The sequence below is a fragment of the Pelophylax lessonae genome (assembly GCF_965119305.1).
Source record: "Pelophylax lessonae genome assembly, chromosome: 12".
Lineage (NCBI taxonomy): Eukaryota > Metazoa > Chordata > Amphibia > Anura > Ranidae > Pelophylax > Pelophylax lessonae.
This window is the reverse complement of record NC_138779.1, coordinates 53,815,467-53,831,015: the sequence shown is the minus strand read 5'-3', so window position 1 is coordinate 53,831,015 and position 15,549 is coordinate 53,815,467. Positions and strand designations below refer to the sequence as shown.

The 15,549-nt window shown below is 44.8% G+C and overlaps 1 long non-coding RNA gene across 1 annotated transcript; it reads left to right on the top strand.

Annotated features, from left to right (window-relative positions):
• The first annotated feature begins 723 nt into the window (after nucleotides 1-723).
• Nucleotides 724-15,348, top strand: LOC309567984. Its single transcript, XR_014225980.1, has 3 exons — nucleotides 724-832; nucleotides 10,156-10,305; nucleotides 15,229-15,348. It is a non-coding gene; the product is annotated as an uncharacterized lncRNA (long non-coding RNA).
• Nucleotides 15,349-15,549: the final 201 nt, after the last annotated feature.

Sequence of the window (15,549 nt, the reverse complement as noted above, 5' to 3'; positions counted from 1 at the left end):
ATGTCCCCTCCGTATTTATGGTCATTCCCAGGATGCATTGCAGGAATGCCCTCCCACTGGGACTGCCATAAAACCTAATTAGTCACTGGCTGGGTGTCCTCCACTGTCCAACAAGCTCCCTCAATGGATGCAGTGGGGACACTCCCTCAGACCCAGTGAATCACACCTGGAGACATGCAACAGGCAACCTAACAGATCAGGCTCCCCTGATAAGCAGAAGGAGCAAATAGATGCATTTTCCTAGCACCTACCTAGGAGGGTGCTACATCTGTAAATACATATGGGATGTGTGCCGTATGACCTGTATAAAAAAGTGACATTGACATGGTTTGGAAACAACCTGCTGCACAGTAAGGGGTGCTCTTTTTGGCTTACCTATGCCTTATTATGGTTCAGTAGGTTCTTCTTTCTTCCTTCGTCTTTCTTCCTCCATGTTGCACAAGTGTGTTTTTTCGTTTGCAAACCTGTCAAAGCAGTGATGATGCCTTTCAGTTTCTGAACATCTTTTAAAGCTGAAATCTCCAGTCTTCCCTTCAGTCTTGCACAGTTTGTACAGTCTTCTCTCCTCTACTGAAATTGCTTACTTGATTTTACTGCACACATTAAGCCTCCCACAATGTATATTAGAAGCTGCACCAAATCAGATATTTACTTAACTGGAGGAAATGATGGCCCTTGTCACAATTTTCTCAGTGTCTTTCTTGTTTCCTCTTTTACTGACAGCTAAAGGAAACAATGAGACAGGTTCGTGGCCGTCTGGCAGCTCTGAAAACTGTGGAGTGAGGAGTTAACCCTACCTGGGGGCCTTTGGAAGGTTTCCCCCACCAGAGATGTAAGTTCTGAGCTTCCCTTTATTGTCTTTTACCTTACGCCATTTCAAAGGGCAGAGTGGTTTAGACCTCCGAGCACCAGCCAGGATGCAATACCTAATCCAAGATTTCCTTTTTATGATGCTTCGTGTACACTGAATATCCGGATCATAAATTTTTATTCTTGTAATTGTATGTTGCAAAACCATCACTGGGTTTTCTTATGCTGTAAAATATTTCAGCACCTTCATGTCAAGGATAAAAATGGTGTTAAGTGACACAAAGTGGCCTTAAATGAAGGCCAAGAGATTGGAGGCACACACATGACTACACACTAATAGAACCAAGTTTTGCATATGCTTTTCTGACACTTACAAATTCTCCTTAACCACTTAAGCCCCGGAAGATTTTACCCCCATTCCGACCAGGGGGTATTTTGCGATTCGGCACTGCGTGAATTTAACGCACAATTGCGCGGTCGTGCGACGCTGTACCTAAACTAATTTGACGTCCTTTTTTTCCCACAAACAGAGCTTTCTTTTGGTGGTATTTGATCACCTGTGCGTCAATTTTGCAAAAATAGCAATATTTTTCACATTTTTTTATATGAAATTCCCCCAAAAAAAAATGTAAAAATCAAAATTTTTAAAAATGTTCGGCCAATTTGTTTTATGCTACCTATGTTTGGTAAAAAAAATCGCAAAAAGCGTATTTTGATTGGTTTGCGCAAAAGTTATCGCGTTTACTAACAAAGGGAAAGATTTTTGTTGTTTTTTTTTTTAACGCGTAATGGCGGCGATCTGCGATTTTTTTTTGCGGTACTGCGACATTGCGGCGGACAGATCGGACCCTTGACTGACATTTTTGACACTTTTGGGGTTACCAGTGACATTTCTACAGTAATCAGTGCTATACATATGCACTGTTACTGTAAAAATACACTGGTAGTGAAGGGGTTAACTTTATTTGGAAGGGAGGGGCTGTGTGTGTCCCTAGGGGCGTGGTTTCTACTGTGATTGGCTGTGGCTCTAGCTGTAAGGACACTGATCAACGGATCTACATACCAGATCCGTTTTATCAGTGTCTTTGCAGCGAGGAGAATGACAGGCAGTTTGTTTACACAGGCTGCCTGACATTCTCCCTCTCCCCCGCCGATCGCCGAGTGACCGGCGGACATCGGGTCCGCTGGTCACACGCGCGGGGGGTCCGTGACCACGCGGGAGCGGGAGCGCGCCCCCGGGGGCGCGCGCTCGCTCCCTAGACCCTCACAAGCAAGCAACGTAGCCCTACGTTAGTTTGCCTGTGAGGGGCTGACCGCCGACGTAGATAGTCGTGCGGCGGTCGGCAAGTGGTTAAGCCCCCATTCACACTACCGCGACGCTACTCGGAGGTCGCGGTGCGAGCAGCGCGCCGCGACCTCGGAGCGGCCGCCACGGACTTCATAACATTGAAGTCTATGGCGGTCGCCTCCTGGTCGCCCCAAAGAAGCTCCGGACCCTTTTTCTAGGTCGGAGCGACTTGTGTCGCTCCTATTAGAACGGGTCCGTAGCTTTCCTATGGGAGGCGACCTGCGGCGACCTGTGAGGCTACCAGGTCGCCTCACAGGTCGCCCTAGTGTGAACCGGCACTTACAGAATTATATTTTAAGCTCAATACATAATATTTACTGCAGTCCTTGCTCCGGCAGGCTTCCACCACGCAGAATGACCAGTTCTTTGAAGCCTCTTCTATAAGTCACACTGACCAGTGGTCATTCGTTGAGGTCACCACATACAACACAAGACTAATAGCATTACATTGTATATGAGGACAGCATCGGCCTGCCCAGAGAAGAAAAGAGCACTGGAAGACTGCCAGATCCTGTAACTGTTCCAGCATCCTTTGCCTGACATTAAAGCAGGACTAAACCCTCCTATCCTTTTTAGCCAAAGTAGCTGCCATCTTTCCTCTGTTTGATCTGCAACTGCCATGATGCTGCACATGTGATCGGTTATGACACCAGCAATTTAACCACTTGCCGACCGCCGCAAGTAGATATACTGCGGCGGTCAGCCCCTCACAGGCAAAGTGACGTACTGGTATGTCACTAGCCTGTGAGGCTCTGGGGAGCGAGTGCGCGCCGCCGGAGGCGCGTTCCCGCACCCCCCCGCGCGTGTGAGCGGCGGACCCGATGTCCGCCTCTCACTCACGATCGTCCGTGACAGCGGGAGAAAGGCAGGCGGCTAGTGTAAACAAGCCGCCTGTCATTCTCCCCTGTGTAGAAACAATGATCATACGGTTCTACTATGTAGGACCGTTGATCATTGTTCCTACTCTTCAAGCCACAGCCAATCACAGTAAGAATCACGCCCCTAGGGACACACACAGCCCCTCCCTCTCAAATAAAGTTAACCCCTTCACTACCAGTGTATTTTTACAGTAACAGTGCATATGTATAGCACTGATTACTGTAGTAATGTCACTGGTAACCCCAAAAGTGTCAAAAATGTCAGTCAAGGGTCCGATCTGTCCGCCCCAATGTCGAAGTACCGCAAAAAAAATCGCAGATTGCCGCCATTACGCGTTAAAAAAAAAAACAACAAAAATGACAAAAATCTTTCCCTTTGTTAGTAAACGCGATAACTTTTGCGCAAACCAATCAAAATACGCTTTTTGCAATTTTTTTTAACAAACATATGTAGCATAAAACAAATTGGCCGAAAATGTTAAAAAATTTTGATTTTTACATTTTTTTTTGGGGAATTTCATATAAAAAAATGTGAAAAATATTGTTATTTTTGCAAAATTGACGCTCTTTTGTTGTTTATAGCGCATGATCAAAAAATCGCACAGGTGATCAAATGCCACCAAAAGAAAGCTCTGTTTGTGGGGAAAAAAAGGACGTTAAATTAATTTAGGTACAGCTTTGCATGACCGCGCAATTGTCTGTTAAAGTCACGTAGTGCCGAATCGCAAAATACCCCCTGGTCAGGAAGGGGGTAAAATCTTCCGGGGCTTAATGGGTTAATGAAACAGCAAACAGTCACAAACACAATCTCCCACGCTTGGAAGAGTGCCCACTCCAGATGAGTATGTTACAGTGGTGATCGAAAGTTTGGGGACCCCAGGTAAAAATTTGTATTAATGTGCATAAAGAAGCCAGGGAAAGATGGAAAAATCTCTAAAAGGCATCAAATTACAGATTAGACATTCTTATAATATGTCAACAAAAGTTAGATTTTATTTCCATCATTTACACTTTCAAAATAACAGAAAACAAAAAAAAATGGCGTCTGCAAAAGTTTGTGCACCCTGCAGAGTTAATATCTTGTACTGCCCCCTTTGGCAAGTATCACAGCTTGTAAACGCTTTTTGTAGTCAGCCAAGAGTCTTTCAATTCTTGTTTGAGGTATCTTTGCCCTTTCTTCCTTACAAAAATCTTCTAGTTCTTTGAGATTTCTGGGCTGTCTGTCACGCACTGCTCTTTTAGGGTCTATCCATAGATTTTCAATTATGTTGAGGTCAGGAGATTGTGAAGGCCATGGCAAAACCTTCAGTTTATGCCTCTTGATGTAATCCCCCATGGAGTTTGAGGTGTGTTTAGGATCATTATCCATTTGTAGAATCCATCCTCTCTTTAACTTCAGCTTTTTCACAGATGGCATCAAGTTACCATCCAAAATTTGCTGAAATGTTATTGAATCCATTTTTCCTTCTACTCCTGAGATGTTCACTGTGCCACTGGCTGCAATACAACCCCAAAGCATTAAATTCTGTGCCCCTTCTTCTCCAAATGTACCTTTGCTCATTCCGGCCAAAAAGTTAAATTGTAACCTCATCGGTCCACAGAACTTGTTTCCAAAATGCATCAGGCTTGTCTATGTTCATTTGCAAAGTTCAAACTCTGATTTTTGTGGTGAGGACGTAGAAGAGGTTTTCTTCTGAAGACTCTTCCATGAATACCATATTTGTACAAGTATCTCTTTATAGTGGAATAGTGTACCACAACTGCAGTGTCTGCCAGATCTTTCTGGAGGGATCGTGCAGTCAAACGTGGGTTTTGAATTGCTTTTCTCACAATCCTGCGAGCTGTTCTGTCTGATATTTTTCTTGGTCTTCCAGATCTTGCTTTAACTTCCACTGTTACTGATGACTGCCATTTCTTAATTACATTCCGAATAGAGGATATTGACATCTGAAAACACTTTGCTATCTTCTTATAGCCTTCTCCAGCTTTGTGAGCGTCAACTATTTTCAGTTTTCTAGACAACTGCTTAGAAGATCCCATGGTGCTGATTGTTGGGGCAAGGTCAGATGAGTCTGGGCATTTAAAACCTTTGAGATTGACATCACCTGGTCTTCCCAGACGATGATTGAGAACAATCCATGACACTGGCAGGTCTCAGCCTTGCAAAGGGGGCAGTGCATGCTATAAATTCTGCAGGGTGCCCAAACTTTTACAGATGCCATTTTGTTGTTTTCTGTAATTTTGAAAGTGTCAATGATGGAAATAAAATCTAACTTTTGTTGCCATATAAGAATGTCTAATCTGTAATTTGATGCCTTTTGGAGATTTTTCCATCTTTCCTTGGCTTCTTTATGCACATTAATACAAATTTTTACCTGGGGTGCCCAAACTTTTGATCACCACTGTATGTCTCCATCTTGGTTCTATACGGATAATATCCGTCTTGCTGCCCTCAGTTGCTCAGGAAGTCTGAAACACTGCAATTGTACAAAATAAACACAGGGTGCACCAACCTAATGCATTATCCTAAGACAAATAATTTATTGGGTAAAAGAGTGGTATTATACTAAAAAAAAAATGGCTTTTGTAAAAAGCACATCATAAATTCCAGCATAATTCCATCCATGGTAAAACAACTCATTAGACAGATATTTGCGGTCCAATGGGCTGATGCGTTTCGAAGGTTAACCTCTTTAGAACAAGTTAACCCTTGAAACTCGTCAGCCCATTGGACCTCAATTTTCTGTCTTATGAGTTGTTTTACCAATTAAAGATTTAACCTCTTCTTCAGAGGAAGAGGTTAACCCTCGAAATTGGACCTCAAATTTCTGGCTTATGAGTAGTTTTACCACGGCTAGAGTTATGCTGGAATTTATGATGTGCTTTTTACCAATTTTGTGAGTAGAATACTTACAACTTTTTTACCCAATATACTATTTGTCTTAGGATAATACACTAGATTGGTGCGCCCTGTGTTTCTTTTGTATGGGACCAGCAATTTAATGGTTTGACAGTTTGTTTAAGAGCACAAGCATGTGACAACATTCCTGGCATGTCGGGAATGCAACTGTTGTTTTTTATTTTTAACCACTTCCATACAGAGCAGTTAGACCCCCTTCCTGCCCAGATCAATTTTCAGTTTTCAGCACTCTCACACTTTGAAAGACAATTGCTCAGTCATGCTACACTGTAACCAAACAAAATTTTTATCATTTTTTTCACACAAATAGAGCTTTCTTTTGGTGGTATTTGATCACAACTGGGTTTTTTTTTTTTCGTGATATAAGCAAAAAAAGAGCAAAAATTTTGAAAAAAAAACACTTTTTTTAGTTTCTATTGTAAAGTTTTGCAAAAAAAATTATTTTTCTTCATACATTTAGGCCAAAATTTATACTGCTACATATCTCTGGTAAAATTAACCCAAATTAGTGTATATTATTTAGTCTGTGTGAAAGTTATTGAGTCTAGAAGCTATGGTACCAATTACTGAAAATTGATCACACCAGATGTACTGACGGCCTATCTCCTTTCTTGAGGCCCCTTTTTGTAAAGTAGACAGTCCAAGGTATTTAGTAAGAGGCATGGTAAGTTTTTTTAAGTTATAATTTTTTCCCACAATTCTTGGGAAAATGAAGAAAAAAATGTTTTTTTCTTTTTTTTTCCCCACAAAGTTGTTAATTTATAAGCTATTTCTAACACACAGCACGTACACAGCAAAAATGACACCCCAAAATACATTCTGCTACTTGTTCTGAGTATGGTGATACCACATGTGTGAGACTTTTACACAGCCTGGCCACAAAAAGAGACTCCACATCCAAGTAGCACCTTCAGGCGTTCTAGGAGCATAAATACACATAAAACTTTCTTACTACCTATCACACTTTTGAAGGCCCTATAGCACCAATACAATGGAAAAGTCCACAAAATAACCCCATTTTGGAAAGCAAACACTCCAATGTATATTCTATGAGGCATTATGGGTCGTTTGAACATATCCAACAAGTTTTTGGAAAATGTGGGAAAAAAATGAAAACTTTTTTTTTTTTTACACAAAGTTGTCAATTTTTAGGATATTCCTAACACATAGCATGTACACAGCAAAAATGACACCCCAAAATACATTCTGCCACTCCTCCTGAGTATGGCAATACCACATGTGTGAGACTTTTTCACAGCCTAGCCATATAGAGGGGCCCAACATCGAAGGAGCACCATCATGCATCCTAGCCACTTGCCTAGGCCTATTTTTGACATTTGGTGTTTACAAGCTAAAATCAGTTGTTTTTGCTAGAAAACTACTTAGAACCCCCAAACATTATATATTTTTTTTAGCAGAGACCCTAGAGAATAAAATGAAGATTATTGCAATATTTTTTATCACACCATATTTGCGCAGTGGTCTTCCAAACCCAATTTTTTTGGAAAAAATTCACTTTTTTCAATAAAAAAATAAGAAACCAGTAAAGTTAGCCCAATTTTTTTCCATAATGTGATAGATAATGTTACGCTGAGTAAATAGATACCCAACATGTCATGCTTCAAAATTGCGCACGCTCACGGAATGGCGACAAACTTTGGTACTTAAAAATCCCCATAGGCGGCATTTTAAACATTTCAACAGGTTGCCATCTTAGAGTTACAGAGGAGGTCTAGGGCTCAAATTATTGCTCTTGCTCTAATGATCGCGGCGATACCTCACACGTGTGGTTTGAACACCGTTTACATATGTGGGCGGGGTTTCCGTATGCATTCGCTTCTGCGCGTGAGCTCGTGGGGACAGGGCGCTTTAAATTTTTTTTTTTTTTTTTACTATTTATTTTATTTATTATTTTTTATTTTTACACCGTTTAAAAAAAATTGATCATTTTTATTTCTATTACAAGGAATGTAAACATTCCTTGTAATAGAAATAGGCACGACAGGACCTCTTTTTTGTGAGATCTGGGGTCAAAAAGTCCTTAGATCTTACTAGTACACTAAAAGATAGAAAAAAAAAATAATAATAAAATAAAATGAAAAAAAAAAGGGGACCTTTAAACCGGTTGCTAGGCAATGACGTTTGCCGTAGCTCCGGTCCTCCAAGACCATAGAGTCGAGTGAGGGCAAGCTTGCCCTCACTCGACATCCTGTCTGTGAGGTTCCGGGATTGGATTGTTTTCCCCGCTGCCGGCGGGTCCGGTAAGCAGGGTAAAGGACCGGAACGCGGCGGGAGGGGGGGCACCTCTTCCGCCATCCCGGAAAGCCAACCGTCCACCGTTTAAAAAAATACCAGGGTTATGGCAGCTATCTGCTGCCATAACACGGGTATTTAGGTTTAAACGGAGGACGTATATAAACTTTTTTGGACTTGGACATGGTGGCTGTATGAAGGGTGACAGGTTCTCGGGTACTTTGCTGGGCAGGTGACAGGCAGGTGACAGGTACTCTGGTACTGATGAGCAGGTGGCAGGTACTCGGGTACTCCGATAGGCAGGTGACAGGTACTCGGGTACTCTGATGGCAAGGTGACAGGCAGGTGATAGGTACTGATGACTACTGATGAGTAGTACTGATACTGATAGGTGATACTGATACTGTACTGATGGGTACTGATGATCAGTACTGATACTGATAGGTGATAGGTAATGATGGGTACTGATGAGTAGTGATGGGTACTGATGAACAGGCGGCAAGTACTCGGGTACTTCAGGCGTCAAGTACTCTGATGAGCAGATGGAAGGTACTCGGGTACTCTGATGGGTAGGTGACAGGTACTCGGATACTCTGATGGGTAGGTGACAGGTACTCGGGTACTCTGATGGATAGGTGACAGGTACTCGGGTTCTCCGATGACGGGTACTCGGGTACTCTGATGGATAGGTGACAGGTACTCGGGTTCTCCGATGACGGGTACTCGGGTACTCCGGTGACATGTACTCAAAGTACCCATGTACCTGTCATCAGAGTACCCGAGTACCTGTCATCAGAGTACCCGAGTACCCTTCATCAGAGTACCCGAGTACCCATCATCAGAATACCCGAATACCTGTCACATGCCCATGAGAGTACCCGAGTACCTGTCACCAGCCCATCAGAGTACCCGAGTACCTGTCATCAGAGTACCTGATGGGCTGGTGACAGGTACTCTGGTACTTTGATGGGCTAGTGACAGGTACTTTGATGGGCTAGTGACAGGTGCTCTTTATTGGGGGGGGGGGGCAATCAGTGTGTTTAGGGTGCACTGTAATTGGTAACTAGCTGTTACCACAATCTCCTCCTCACACAGGATCAGTGTGTGAGGAGGAGAACACGGTGACAGCTAGTTACCGTGTTCTCTGTTGACATTTGTGACCGGCTGTGATTGGACACAGCCGGTCACGTGGTAAAAGGCCAATTTTATTGGCTCTTTAACTAGATTGGGGATGAGCTCTGACCGAGGGACGGTTAAGGAGGGATTAAGGATTAAGCATTAAGGAGGGAACGCTCCCTGTTTACCTTGATCGGGGTTGGGCTCAGTCCGAAGGACAAGCCTCACCCCCGATCGCCACGCGGCGCGCCCCCGGGGGTGCGCAGTAGCGGCGAGACCGGGCAGGCGTCATATGACGCCCGCCCGGATCTAGAAAGCCACCCTGCCGGCGTCATTTGTCTATACGCCGGTAGGGATGTGGTTAAATTGTTAAATCAAAGGGTTTAGTTCTACTTTAAATTGAGCTGCAGGCCTGCTGTTCAGGTAAAGCTGTTATGAACAGTCTCTTGGTGCTTACAACTTTCTGCTTTGCGGCACTGTGTTCCTCTGTTTGTGTTTGTGTAGCTTGTGTAGGTTTCCTCCCACAATCCAAAGGTATGCAAGCAGGTAAATTGAATACTGTCTAAAATGGCCCTAGTATGTATGTGTGTGCGATAGTGATCTAGATTGTAAGGCGGTAGTAGTAGTAGCAGCAGCAGCTTTCCATATCAACCATTCAGATTGCAGCTTCAGTCATGAAAAATTCATGTTGTATAAGCAAAATGGTCACCTTCCCCTGAAAAGCGAGAATAAAAACCGAAGGCGCAGCCCTGTCTGTGGAGGCAAAGCAGAAAAACATAGAGGAGTGACTGTACAGAAATATATAAATGTGTGTTTGTTTCTTTCTGTAGAATCCCATCTCCCGGAGATCTCCTATTCTGCATCAACCACATGCTGAGAAAGACCGGTCCCTTCTAAGGGGTTATCATGATCTGCCAGTGGAGCTGCTTGTTCCAGAGCCAGAGGAGCAGACCGAGAACAGAATGGGGTATGGGAAGCCGGTAAGTTTAGTAAAGATTATCTTCTAGGGCACAAAAGACAACAAAAACTTGATAGAGCTCCAAACCCTCCTCAATTAAAACATATATACTGTATATATATATATATATATATATATATATATATATATATATATATATATATATATATGTAGCAGGTTTTCCAGGCCTGTGGCCTGATGTGGGTCTGCCATTGTTACCGGTTACTTCTCCAGGCCATGTGAGCTGCGGCCCTGGGTGTGAGAACTGAGACATTGACAACTCCGGCACCTTTGTTTTGTGGTTTTATTGTAGAAAGAGGGGATGGGAGAAGGGAATGAATGGGATACTCCTGTAGGCTTGTTCATTGTAGTATCTGCTCCCAGCGACCGTACTCCTGTAGGCTTAACTAAATACAATTCGGGACTTTTTCCAAAGAAATGTCTGTTAACGCTGCCTTGACGCCAGCCGATGCTAGCTAGCGCTCACTGACGCTATTACTTGACTGTGCTGAATCCTCGACTCTTGGTCCAGAAGACTCAGGACCGTGGAGCATAGAACTACTGACACTGCTGCAATGCAAAGTCTTCAACCACTCTCTCCAGCCTGGCACTGGCTTGAGGTAGCTTGCTGTGAATTACTGTTTAGCTGCAACTCTCAACTGCCACTCTGCACCATTCAGGGCCCAAACCGCAGGTGCCCCCTTTACACTTTTAGCTCTTCAGGGTCCACTGACTATGTACCCCCTCTATTACTTCAGGGTCCTCAACCCAGGTGCTCCCTTTCAGCTAGCTGGCACTGAATCCCAGAACCTCCTCCGGATCAGTCTCCTCTAACTCTTCAGGCAGTCCCCCAGGGGCAATCCTCAGTACTCACGACCTGTGTAGGCTTTACTAGGACTGAACCCCTCTCGCTCTCCACTGGTTCTCGGCACACCGGATCCCCTCAGCTCAACTCAGCACTCTCTGGATTCTCAGGCGACACCCCGAGACATCCACTTCCTCAGACAGGAGGAGAGACAGCCGTTCTCTCCCTCCTGGGACTCTGCTCCCGTCAAAGACCCCGCGTCACGCGCTTCCCCCAAACTTATACCCACTCCCAGAATCCCTTGCAGCATAATCTGCCTTCTGGGGTAGTTACAAGCTTGGATGTGCCCCCTGATTGGGTTTCCTCCACTGCCCTATCAGAAGCCTCTACTAGAGCCAGTGGGGAGACTCCCCTCACAGGAGACACATTTTGAAACCATGACAACCTACCTAGCAAAAAGAAACATGACCCTGCTGTTAGGTAAATTATGCATAGTTGGCCTGTCTGCCTATCACCTACCTGTAGGGTGCTACACCCACCCCACACCAAAATAAGTCAGGTCCCTCTGACTCCGAGGCAGCCACCCCCTATCAAAACTCTGCCAAAAATCAGGAGTATCCCACAAACCTGGAAAGGGGGAGAAGGGAAAACAAATTTACAAATAAATTAGCATGGAAAAATAGATCTTTACACTCTGCTGTACATGTATATTACATAGTTTAAGGTGCATGATAACTCACTTGGTGGAGAACAACAAAGAAAAATACGATGTAAATATTCTGACTGTCTATCTCTAAGGTGGTCCCACCTGTATAAAGAAAGAGGAAGCAAAAGTTAGTCAACCATATCACATATTAAATACAAGCCTAACTATCTGTACAGTTGAATGGAAAGGCCCTCCTTCATTGGATGTAAGGGCGACCTTTCCATTCCCTCCCTGACTGCCTTTAGATGTAATACTCTGGATGGGGCACTTGAACATACTCCCCGTTCTCATTTATGACCTGGATGGACCAAGCATGTCTTGAGCCGTCTTGGCGGCGGACCTCCACCCTATCTATGTAGATGGAACCCCCCATAATACCATTGAGCTTTGACCTTGTTGAAATTGTCTTTTAATCCCTCCTCTGGGTAGTCCCGATACGGTTTTGGGACAAACAGGTAATCCCAGATAAGTTCATCGCACCAAAAGTCCCTGTACTTTTCTATTAGCAACATCACTTCCCTTGGTGCATAAGGGTAGTCATACCCATATTCCAATGCAACCTTTTTCTGTATCCCCCGCTGCATTTTAGACAACCGGGGAAGGGTTCTCCAGTTTCCTCTCCCTGGTGGAGAAAAAGGGGTGCATACCTTCTGAATCATCTCTTCATATGCCGTGTTCTGGTCCCTGGCCCTGGAAATGTTCCCTAGTGGGGTGAGGTCTGGGACTCTTGCAACATAGGCATCACAGAACCCCAATTTCTGGGCCAATTCTCCCCTCTCAATAGCCTCCTTGGCTTCCTGGTCTAGGGGCACAGTCACTTCGAGACCTAGGGAGCTGCTCCCAGCCTCTTACCCCCATTCCCACTCTGCCTCATCCATTGATCCCCACTCATCCATGCCATCCTCAAATGACCCGTATTTCATGTAAAATTATGGGGAATCAACTCTAACAGGGTACTATATATCCCACCCTCACTGCTGGTGCTGGAAGAGGACACCTGTGTGACTTCGACCTTGATAGACTGTGGAACAGTAATAGGAGCGGATCCTGTTAAGGCCCTTGCTGCAGGCATCTCTGGCCACTCTCCTACAGTTTGTGTGGACACAGATCCCCTCCCTAGGGAGCTCTGTTATCGAACTCCCTTCCCGCAGACTGTAGACCCACTGACTGCTGGCAGGGCCTCCAGCTGCGTCATCAGCCTGAACATGCCCCTTCCTGCTCCGCGGAGGAACTTGGACTCGTTCCCCGTCAGCTCCTGGGTAAGGCCGGTCTCCCACATAACAGTCAGCTTCCTGGGACGGCCCTCACCCTTCTCAGCCCTGAGCAGTAGATCACCGCATTGCCCACATTGAACCCACGCCTGCACTTTCAGAGTAATGGTGGCACATTGGGGACATACCACTCCAAGGAACTCTCGACCTCCTCCGGTGCACAACGTTAGTCCGCCGTCCGAAACCATCCGGATGCCAGTATCCCAGACTAGGGGGGATCAGGCTGCTGGATCTGCTCCTTGTTCTGCTCCGCAGGGTTTTAGCCTATGGTGGCAGTAATAGCGGGAACACTCTTCGCTCCTTTCATGAACGACATGCCTCCTTCTCCTACACGTGTCTCCTACATGGCAACAACCGAAGGAGGGGATATTAATAGAGTCCCCTTGATCACTCCTGATTGGCCGGACGTTCCCGCTGTCTCCATCCTTTCGCCATATTGGGTGGTTACTCCTCCCACTGGGCAGGCCTGCACTTGGCGCACTTTCCTGCGCAGTACTGTAACTCTTCCCCTGCCATGCTGCTTCGTGCACACCTTTGGGAAATAGCTGCAAAGTGGATTGTGTCACTTGCCAGAAACACATCCGCCCATCTCAATTGCACTAGGGCCTCCACTGCGCTTTTCCTGACTGAAGCCAGCTGTCTCTTCTTGCTTGGCAAGAGTAGCATCCCGCTGCCGGTTGCACGGCCGATACTCCTCTTCCTTGCCACACACATGCAATCCTCATCTTCCATACTGGCTCCAGGACTAGCCCCACTGCCCTTCTCGGCATGGCCGACTAAGATCCCCACAGTATGTGTGCAGCAACTATAAAGAATAAATATCCTGCTGTCAAATGCACGGTCAAAATCCTTCCACATAGGAGGGTGCTACACAAGATTTGCCCTCTCAGGGCTTCTCGGGATTACACAGATACAAAGCCATTTAGCCTCCTGGGTATTTGGTTTGCCTAGTCCACTAGTCTGTTTTCAGCACAGGCTAAGCACTTTCTGAGGCAGGCTGCCGGTCTATAAGGCCAGGCAGGCCTGGGGGCCCCCATTCCCTCGTGTCTGTCCATGCACACTACTCCTGCAGTAAATTTGTCTTCTGTGGAGGGAGCATCGGCTTTCTAGCCTGATTCTTTTTTGTGATCAACATCCACGTGGTACTTGACTACACCTGCTCAGGTACCATTTCACTGCTAAAATAAATACAATCCGCATCGTATACCTCACCCACAAGGGCATATTTAAGCATACACCCATGTGAGAGCCATGTTTTACCCACATGGGATGCATAGGTGTTCCATACAGGCAGACCCATTTGTATCAATTGGGATCCAGCGGCTGCTCCCAGTTTGACATCTGTGTGGGTCCCTGAACCTGCACTATCTGTATTCAGGAACCCACACGGAGTGTCAGGTTTGCCTAGTGTAAAGTCCTGATGACTGCTTGCTGTGCTAGATATGATTTTTGCTTTGTAAAGCACCCAGGCGTTGCTTTGTCAAAGAATGCAGATTCCTATTCTTGATGAAATATTTGATATTCTTGATCAAATATTGATTTGTATTGTAACTGTACTGTTTGCCCAAACAAGTGCGGAGCAAAGTGTTCGTACTATATACAGTAAATCTTATATAGTAATAATAATTATCATTTTCACTCAAAGTGAAAGAAAATCCCAGTTTTGGGGCTGTTCCCATAACAGTAATAGAGGGAAAATCTTCCAACTGGGAAAATCTAGTGAAAACTTGAGATTCCCTCACATTGAAGGGATTTCTTCTCTCATCCTGTTCTGGCTATGGGACAGGAAAATAAGGCAAATTTCCCCAATGGAACCCAGATGGGAAAAAAAATTCAGACAAGGTTTATAACACTCCCTTTCCTATCAAAATGGGGGGGGGGGGTTTAATTCAGTTTATTTTAGTGTAGCTATTGTCTTTTCTAAAAATCCAAATAGCCACACAGCCAGCCCTCCAGATGGGTCGCAAATTCAGTACTGCAGGATCTATGACACAGTTGGGCCTATCCTTATATGCTGCATATAGAACCCCCGACCAAAGTGCCTGTTAACATTGGGTAGGTAATATGAGGTGATGTTGGTCGCAGTGGCACGTCACATGTTCCTCCTTATTATCACATACTGTAGTAGTCATTAATTGTTCTTTTGACACCTGTGTTTTTCAGATATGTAATCGTCTAATGAAGGCATCTTATCCCGCTGGTCTGGCGCCAGTGTTTAACACCGATTACCGAGCTGCTCTTGTACTTCGCCCAGGAGCTGATGAAGAGGAAGACCGAAAACAAGTGGGTGAAAATATCTATGACTAATTATTTCTTCTAATTACTGTGCTGCAGGATTGCACTTTAATTAGTAGGAATAGCAGCTGGCTGACCCTGCTAATCAGTTTCTATGATAACTTCTGTTTGTTAAAGCTGATTTGGCTGACCCTTCCTTCAGTCTTGCACAGTTTTACAGGCTCTTCTCCTGTACTGAATTGGCTTACT